Raw genomic sequence first — 10370 nt, 5'->3', positions numbered from 1 at the left:
TTCAGTACAATGACTGTCTAAACAACTCCTCATAGGTCCAGATCACTCAGCGTTGAGGCCAGTCAATTCGCACTGGATATTTCTCAGACCAAAAAAGGATTAGCTGTGGCTTTGAGCGGGCCTTCAGAGGAGGTATGAATGAGTCCAATGAAACACTACGTGGACACCTGAAGTGTTTGATCTTTGCTGTAAGTTATCATGAAATCAACCCTAATGTAATGTACTGTATGATAATATATTCGAAATAAATTCCTCTTCTCTTGCTTCCCGCCACTCAGGGTCAGAGTGCAGGTTCAGCTACAGCAGCACACATTTTGGCAGAGACTATTGGGCTTAACTATATATGCAAATATGTGTTTTTCCTGAAAATGATTCACATACTAATCAAGCTTTTATCCAGTACAAAGCATGCAGACAGGGTTAAGTTCAGTCTCTGTTTGACTAAACAACTACATTGGGACAAAATGTCTGGTAAAAACAAATGTGAATTTGGCTGTTAATTGTCAGTTCCGCATACTGGTTTGATCATCTCAGGATGCAGCTGCTCTGATGAGATGCTCAACACAATAGATGCTCAGTCAGCAGCAGATCTGTGAGAGGTCAGGAGAAAATAGCAACACTCGTTAATGCTCACAGGTGGGCATTAAGTATGCAAATCACAGCTCAGAAAGCAGAACTTGTCAAACCTTGACAGCTTTTATCAGCTCAGAACGAGAAGTGCAGCGGACATATGTTCAGGAGAGGTGGATAAAAAGTCTCCTACAGCGCGTTCAAGCCTTACATCTTTACCAAATAAAGAACTTCTAGAATAAGAGTGGGATGTTGGCAGCGTGACAAATCTGCAGCAATGGACCAAGTACCTGTGGACGATATCCAGCATCTTGTTTATTGCCATGCTGCGAGGAATTTAAGTTGCTCTACACACACTAGAGGATCCTACCAAGCAGATGGTGTATCTTAAACATGAGAGCAGGATGAATGTCCCTCAGAGAAAATTAGGATTGTTCATAGCTTGGGGTGAATAAAAATAGCAGGTTGGCTTATTTTGATGTGTCCAATCATAAAATTGCCCAGAGAGTGCCCCACAGCGTGACTAGATATCATTCTACTCTGAGCAGTTTCACATTTATTCAAAGGGATGCGCATACAGCATGTATATAGCACAATCTCCTTCTCCCCTCCCACATCTCACCCACTGTTTGACCTGATTTAAGTTGATTTTAGATTTTAGTCTAGTTGTGTTTGCATGAAACCAGTTGGTCTGCAGTGAGCCGGTTCCTATATCAGAGGCAGCAGAGTACTGTTTTTAGCAGAGGAGGTTAGTGGAGGGATGTAGTGACTCACCTGGTTCTACCTTAATCCCTGCACCACCCTGGCTTGCTTTATTTCCCATTCTGCACCTCAGATGCCTCTCTCGATATCTATTCCAGCTCCTCCACTTTTTGTCTCCCTGACTCCCACGCTTCCCCTCTCGTGCTCCTTCTCCCCCATTGCTCCCCCATGTCGTGCCCTCCCTATCCCTCTCTGAGCTACGTTCCTCCTCTCTCCACCCCACAATCTCCTCTACTCCCTTTTTATTTGACTTGATTTGTGTGGAGTCTTGCTTTCTCCCAGTCAGACACTGTAAGTCTCAGTCTACGCGATGTCTCCAGAGGGACCTTTGGGGAAGCTGTTGACTGAGGTGATAAGTGGAGTGAGTTTGTGTGTGTGTGTGTGTGTGTGTGTGTGTGTGTGTGTGTGTGTGTGTGTGTGTGTGTGTGTGTAAAAGAAGATATAGAGACATCTGTTCAAGGCTGTCAAGTAAAAATCTACTAATTCCTATTTTTTGTTCACATATAGGCTGAGAAAATGGTACACCCCCCTGGGCCTGTGAACACCCTGCAAACCTCATTATATAAACTCAAAAATGGATGGTTGTCAAGTTTTAAACAAAGCTATTTCTATTCCGGAGACGCTGACATTTTGGTGATACATGCAGGGTTTTCACTCAGGATCTCAGCGTGTGACTGAGAAAGAAAAATGGACTTGAATGTCACACTTTCTAAGAATATTCCAGACCATGACAGCCATTGTTTAGGTGTTTTATACTCCAGAGCATACACAACAGAGGGGGGCTTCCTCTTTTATTCTCACACAAGTGTGGCTCTGCAAAAGGCGGACATCACAGCTACTATTCTTTAGCTACGATCATGTATGTTCAAGGAAGGGCAAACACAGCGGTTATAGGTGGGTTTACGAGGGCATCGTGAGTTGACGTGCGTGACTGACAGCTTAAGAGGAGATGTTTATTAGCAGTTCCAGTGTGGGACATGTTCAATATCCCAGAAAGGAATCCTTGTTAGCTCAGAGTGCATAATTGATCACTCCCCAAGCCCTGTACCCCTGTACTTATTGTTGCTACACCTGTCAGGCTTTCTGTTCTGGCAGTGCCTCTGACCTTGGCTTTTATATCAGTGCTGGAGAGAAACTCAAAGTGCTTGTCCCAGTGCCCATTTGGCACTTTTGTTGAGATCATCCACTTTGAAAAGAGACGTGTATGCGTATAAAAACCACTTCTGCTAACTATTTTTAACTGTGACGTTCATGGAGGTGTGACAGCTCGCTGAATTGAATCCTTACAGCAGATGAATCAGAGACTTCAAAGAAGGGTAGCATCGTACGAGATGCCAGCTAGACTGTGTTTGTATTCATGTGAGAAAAAGGTACATATCTATTTATTTCTATAATATTTACATCCATGTGTGAATTTGCCGTGTCAGAAGCATACGCCAGAGCTTTCTTCCGTCCTCCTCCCTCTTTTCTCCTTCCCTAACCATCTATCCATCCATCTCCGCTCCTGGGCTCATGCCAAGCTGATTGAGGTAACATGACTTTGAGGTAAAGCTCTGCTGACTGCTGCGTAATGGTGGCGGCTTAGTGGTGTGGGAGTTGCCAGAGGCAGTAGATCAGCTCTGTAGAGAAGGTGTTAGTTCGGCAGGCCACCAAATCGGATCTGGGAGGAACATCACCATTATTTCCTCAGACGTCTGGCACGAGCTCCTCAAACGGTGACTCAGACCCGCAGGGGCAGAGGCACGGGAGAGCAGATGATGCCTCAGCCCGAGTGCAAATGAACACACCGCTCCATTCACACACATATATACAGTGTAAACCGAGAACAAAGAAGCCGTGCATGTATAAACGCATACAGACTTACTCACTTTCACACAACATGCGAAGCCACAGATTTCTGTCTCATTCACACTCAGGCATTCAGTATGAATTGACTGACACCAACATCCCCACAGGGCTGGCTGTAAATAAGATCTAGGGAATCAACAAAGTGATAAAAATCCCAGATTGAATGTTGTTTGTATTTGCAGCATGGTCAGCAACCTGACCGCAGACAGAGTCATTTTGCTCCCTCAGTTGGGTGCAATCTAATTTTACTCTCTCCAAATAAACCGTCTCTTCCAGTAACCAGCAAACCACACTCTCAAAATGCACCTGGCCATTAACAGAGAAGCCCAAAATAAGACAAAGGAAAACAATACAAATTAAAGAATTCTGCCATAACCCAAACTATCTGCCATAAAACACAATCTTTATTTTCACGGCCGCCTGTGTGTGAAAAACCCATAACCGTAAACAGGCCAGCTGGTAATCCATTCAGAGGCCCCCGAGCTTCAGTATGTGTCAGCACAGTGCAGCTGAGTGGCTTTAACGGGTCCTGGGATGCTTATGAGAGTCTCTCACCTGGATGTAATGGGCCCCAGATCCCAGAGAGTCCCTCCTCTCTCAGAGGGTGGAGGCAGAGAAGGACTGGGCAGATTGAGGCTGACATGTGCTGGGCAGATGTACCTGACCAAAGTGGCCGAGGAACACAGCAGGTTGGTCTCCTGTGATGTTTCTAATGAATGATTCATTCTGTCTTTCAAAGGCTATATTTTTAGCAAAAGTGGACTGATAATGAGATTCAGAATAGTCTTTTCTTTAAGGTGTATAGTTTCACACGACTTATGCAATGTCTTTTTTGTTATTTTTAACCAATGCTAGCAGCACTATGACTCTATGGATGGCAATCTGTCAGTCTGTCCATCCACGTTAGTCCACACCGAAATCGGCTCGACAGCTACTGGATGGGTCCCTATTGTATGGCAGTTTTTAGAGATGTCCATGGTGCCATGAGGATGAATCCTACTGACTTTGGTGATCCCCTGACTTTCCTTATTGCACCTCTAGCAGGTTAAGTTTACACTTAAATATCCCAACATTTACAAGATAGCTCGTCACAAATGTTCGTGCAGATATTCATGGTCCCTGAGCCTAAACTAATGACCTCAATGATTCCATCTAGCATCACCATGAGACTGACATTCGTGGTTCTGAGTGAAATGTCTCGACAAGTATGGGATGGATTGCCATGAAATTTAGTACACACATTTATCAATTTACTTTTCATAATGCCATCATTGGTCAAATTTGGGTTTAATTTGTCAAAAGTTTTGGTACCAAATACCTGGAAAACTATCCATCCATCCATTCTCTTCCGCTTATCCGGGGCCAGGTCGCGGGGGCAGCAGTCTAAGCAGGGAAAACCTGCAGAACTAATGACATTCCTATCAGCCTAGACTGTTTTTGGTGCTAATTAGCAAATCTTAGCATGCTAACACACACAACTAAGATGGTAAATATGAGCTAAACATCAGCATGTTTGCACAATCAGTGTCACTGTGCTAGCATGCTAACATGAGCATTTATCTCAAAGCACAGCGCAGCCTCATAAAGCTGTTGTCCTGGCTGTAGACTCTCTTGTTTCATTGGATGAAATGTTGAATGCCACTGTTTCAAAGGTGTGCAACACACAGAGGATGCAGTCAAAATTCAATATTATAGCATGACATAAGCCAAAATGATCAGATCAGGAAGAGCTTGTGATGATTAATATTTCTGTCCGACTTGGCATCATACTCCTCCACATGATTCATGAGTTTGCAGGAGGTCTCACTGGTTCCACAGAGCCCTGCTTGCTTGCTTCTCCTCAATTACAGAGTTTCTTTTCCTAAAGTTCTAATCGCTTTTTGCACGGTTGCAGAGACACAAGGAGAGGACCATGTTACTTCCACTCTTTCTTTAGTGCAATCTGTCTTTCTTGACCTTGATCAACCCAGGTGAATAGCTATTGCGCTGTTAAAAATGACAAAATGGAAACACTCAATTGCACCTTTGGAAACTACAAAAGCAAAAACAATGTAGTAGTTGAGAGAGGAGGAAACAGTTTTGCTGCCTTGTAAAAGTGGCAGACGAGGAAGAAAACAGCACAATTCTGACAAAACCCAATCACACTGTTAACCCCCGGCAGCCTGTCACCATCCATTTCTCCCAAACTGATAAAGCCGCCGTCCAGAGCCCAGCGTCTTATCAGAGACTGAAGGTCTGCTGGATAAATAAGGCTTCCAGTTCCTTCTAACCAGCATTAACACACCAGAGGCTTTCACACAAGTTTCACACGAGTCTTTAAATGTGAAAAAACATCTTCTTCTATTGCTTGTCATGCTGTCTCTCATCTTCCAGCATTAGTTCTTTCCCGAATCAAAGAGGACAATTAAGTCATTGTGCTCAGAACTATACAGTTTCATTATGTGGGCCAGTGTACTTGACAGCGCGGATGTGGGTGGCATTTTTGAAAAATGAGGTAACTTTTGTTTTCTTAAATGAGAGGTGGTGGGTGAAGTAATCATGTTCTCGCAGTTATTCAATACCTATGAGGATACACTGATTGCCTAAATTGGTCATTTAGACCCGGTGCAAACAAACACGCTCTACTTCACATTTAACATTTATTAGAAACTCATCATACAAAGCTGTCAGGAAAACACCTACAAGGCCAGCAGCTTTGGACCAAAACACAGAGAAGTAATATGATGATTTGAAGACAGATGAAACGTTTCCAACCCTTGCTCTCATGATTTTTCCCTGCGTATGCACCATTCTTCTCTTTCCCGTGTGATCATTTGATAATTGCAGCCCACCTTCTCTTTCCTGCTTTCACTTGCACTCACACAAACTCCCTTTCCCACTCTTTATTCTCTCTTCCTCTGCTTGTGCCAATCTCAAGAAGCCGATTCAAGAAGTTGTACCCCACTCCACCTATTGACTCCAGGGCCAGAGGGAGAGCAAGAGAGGGGAATTAGAGAGACAGCTGGTGCAACACTTACATCTAGTGGCGGAGAGTAAAATTGCAACTGAGAAGTCCATGTCAGCAACCCATTGCACACATTGTTGCACCATGAGCAAGAAATGACCAAGCCTCCCAGCTGTGCCTCCACTGTCTGAGCAGCCATGAGCACCCATCTGTCCAGAACATGATGATGACTTCCACAGGAATAAAGCAGCTATTTAGAATCACTTCATCATAAGTCCAATGGGCCGTGGAAAGGCAGCAGTGACTTTTCCATGAGTCTACATGTAACCGTGTCTGCCCGTCCTGACCCCTGGCTCTCCTATGGCAGGATGTTCCAAAACAAGTTCATAACATGGCCATTCCCTGTACGTATCTATGCTGACTCGTAAAGTCCTTCAAGGTCCATTTTCCTCTAGCTCATCATCCCTAACCACTGTCGCCAACTCGATCTCATCCGAGTAACAACTGCTTCTCTACTCCGTCTCGCTCCTGATTAGTCCAGCTCTACACTGTCTGGCTTTCCGAGCTTGATCTCATGTTTTTTATGTGCATTTGTGAGTCTCATGTCTATATGCTCGAGGATTTCAGCTTTACTTCTCACACACTGCAGGAAAGTTAGCCTTATCCTCTCACAGCAATGCAATTTGTCTCCCTACTTCTGTTTTGTCACCATAATTTAATGCAAGTTCCTTCAGTCCCTTTGGCAACAAGCGCGCCACATCTCTCTTTCTTGTCCTCTGTCTGTCTTGCCTTTCTGTTTCATCTCTCTTACTACCATTCATTCAGACCCAGATTTAGCACATATTTAAAGCCTACCCCAGTCCAGACAACAGTGGCCAGACATGAGCATCATTCTCTATGCTAGCTAGAGGATGAAGGCAGGTTTGCTACATCAACACTGGCCCTCAATTTCTCACAACTCTTACAGCAGCCACAAGCATCAATCACAAAAATCCCCCCACCCTTCTTGGGAAGGGGGATTTTTTCTCTCCTGACTACGTGCAAGAGCAAGGTTCTTGCCGACAGCTGTTTGAAGTTGCTCCGGGGCGAGGACTACTGCTGTTGTGTTTAGGAAAAAACATTTAAAGGACATTAGGCGGCTTGGATCTGACTTCAAATGGAAACTCGATCAGGGTGTGAAGAGACTGTGCAGCAGCTCGCACTATTCGCTGTTGCTCGGAGTCTGGTTCTATTTGAGAGTGACAGACAGTAAAAGGCAGTTGAGCTGTGAGGATCGCCCTTGTAAACATAATTTGTGGTTGAGAAAAGTGATGGGAGAAACTTGCTGGCTGGGTTTGCTGTGCCAAGTTCGTGATTGTAAACCTGAAAAGTGTAAAAGTGTGATAAATAATAAGTTTAAGGATGAGTTGAGTTGGACTAATATGACTAAAACCTAGTTAAAACAGACAGTTTTGAGGTTCATGAGTAGGTATTTCTTGATCGGGTGAAAATGTCGGGTTTAGCTGACTACGTTTGTTTTGGGCTGAGCTGACTTGAGCTGAGATAATCTGGCTGTGGCTGTGCTGAGTCGGGAGGAACAGGCCGGCCTGAAAACGGCTGAGTTGAGCTAAACCGGTATGAGCTAAAGCAGTTCTGGTCTGGAATGGAGTGGGTAATGCTGTGGCTGGACTGCATGCAGCTGGGTTGATGAGATTCACAAAGTGGAGCTCTTTTCACCCCTTTTTCAGGGATGAGAGCAGGCCAGATGATGTCATCGTCATGGTAACAACAGTCACTGTTTTAGCCTACAGATTCAAACCTTTTTGCTGGTTACAGGAAGCTGCAGCAATCCATCAAAACTCCAAATTCTTTATTATGATACCTCTGAGGATGATAAAATCCTACACCTCCCATGCATTCATCCGCCCATTAAAACAGCTAAGGCTACTCCGCAGGTCTCCGATGTGTGTGTGTGTGTGTGTGTGTGTCAGAGAGAGAGAGTATATACAGTATGCAAAGACTTGGTGTGTGTGTGAGAGAGTGAGTGAGTGAAATCATGCATACATCAGAGTGTGTGTCATGACTGTGTGTCTAAGTGCAGGAGAGATGGAGGGGGGGAGATTCGCCTCATTGCCTTTGCCACCAGCCGGATTCCCCCAGTACTCAGCTCAAGGCCGGGTGCTGGGGGCCCAGGAGCCGGGGTCCTGACTGAAGCTGACAGAGCAGATGCCTGACATGTTCATTTGGACCAGTGGTGGGAGATGAAACCACATTTCATCTGCCTCTTCAGCTTACCTCACATGCACACACACCTGCCCATGTCACTGCATATAAAACCGTGAGTTGAACAAAAGCAGATGAAATGTTGAACCAGTCTATGAATATTTTCAATTACATGATTTGTTACAGAAACCATTGTTCCAGTTTTCTGAATCATCGGTTTCGTATTTGAATCTTTCATGGATTTTCTGCACTGTGCTCTCATTTAAAAAGTGACTTAAATTGGGTCAAGAACTCAATATAGTGCATTTTGACTTTGCCGTTTTTTGAACAACAGGTCACAGCATCTGCTGCGTTGTAGTTAAACTTAAGGAAGAATGTTCTTGACAAAGAAACAGAGGTACCGAAATTACATCCTAGGCAGATCAGTGCGGCCTGAACTGGATGTGTGGTCAGTAAAGATTTGTTCAGACACACAATCTGCTGCCAATGGCCAAGGGGGAGCAGTAATCAATTAGGCTCACATGGTACTGCAGTAATTATGTACTCCAATTTACTCCTGGAGGGTGGAGAGGGACAGAGAAAGGGGTGTGGGGGTAGAGAAAAGAGGAAGGGAGGAAGGCCAGGGGAACTATTTCATGCTACTCCAAACCACTTCCATCCATGTATCTCTCAGATCGTATCACGTTGTAGCGCCAGCACACCGATTCAAACTGGCACAGAAGAAACCAGGTCCATATTACCCCCTAATTGGTCATTTCCAGGGGAAGCCTTGGTTTGCAAAACCTACTTCCAGGACAGGGATTTCTTAAACAAGCAGGGGCTTAAGACAGAGGCTACATCTGGGTGGCAGGCCGGCAGGCAGGCTGACAGGCAGGCATTGATTGGGTCCATCCCAGTAGTAAGTGGGCTGATTGCAGGGCAGGCAACACGTTACATCAGCTTTTAGTTTCCTATTTACCTTATGCCAAAGAAGAAAGGTATATACTGGGGGAGCTTCAAAGTCAACGGGGAGGCAGGCAAGCTGAATGCATTTCAATTACAGTGTCCTTGACTGTGAAACTACACAATTCACTGATGCTACTGATTATAGAGCTAGGGCCCCCTAATGTAAAGTCTGGACTGAATAGGCCTACAGAGTGGAGTAGTTTGTAATGGGAAAAACTCTGTATAACTCTTGGCTTACCGCAGTTTACTTGTCTGTATAACTATCTGTTGATTGCCGGCATATACAACAGGTATACACACATCTGCGCTTTCTCTCATACATCCAAATGCAATGGAGGAACCTGGAAGTACTTTATCCACACAGCACATCATGACTGCGGATGTTTAACCTCAAACTTGATCCATAAATGTCTTCATTTTACACTTCTGGAGGGCCTGATTAAAAACACAGCTTTCTATTTCACACCTTTTGCGCTGCCACGCCTGAGGGCATTTCACGCACAGGACCTTAATATGTAGTCATACTAAGACAGATATAACCACAGCTCCACACGTGCAAAATGTATGCACACACACACACACACACACACACACACACACACACACACACCGGGCAGCTAGAGACCAGGCTGCTAAGCACTGCCAGATTTCAATCATATGATTGGCTATTGGATTTCTAGCTGCAGGTTACTGGTGATGAGCAGATCCATATCTAATAGTTGCTAATGTGCAATTCCTGTGTGACTCCTGAGTGTGTGTGTGTGTGTGGGTGCATGCATGCATCTGTGATTCTCCTCTGTTTGTACATACGTGCATTTGTGTGAATTTGTGTGCGAGTGTTCATGTTTACATGCCTGTGTGTTTAGGTGCTTGTTTTGGTCTGTGTGTGTGTATGTTTGTGTGTGTGTGAGTGACTCCAGGGATATGTGAGGCTGCAGTGACGACTGTCAAACAGTTAGTGAATCAGTGAACAGTAGGTGACCATGGATCTGATTTCAGTCATATTTCACTGGCACAAAGATGTGTTGAGCACATGGGGGCAGTGTACTGTAGGGCTGAGTCAACCCATCGCACTCCACATGGGTGAGCAGGTCTAACA

This window comes from Chelmon rostratus, chromosome 8 (genome assembly GCF_017976325.1).
Source record: "Chelmon rostratus isolate fCheRos1 chromosome 8, fCheRos1.pri, whole genome shotgun sequence".
Taxonomy (NCBI): domain Eukaryota; kingdom Metazoa; phylum Chordata; class Actinopteri; order Chaetodontiformes; family Chaetodontidae; genus Chelmon; species Chelmon rostratus.
Note: the sequence above shows the minus strand (reverse complement) of the source record.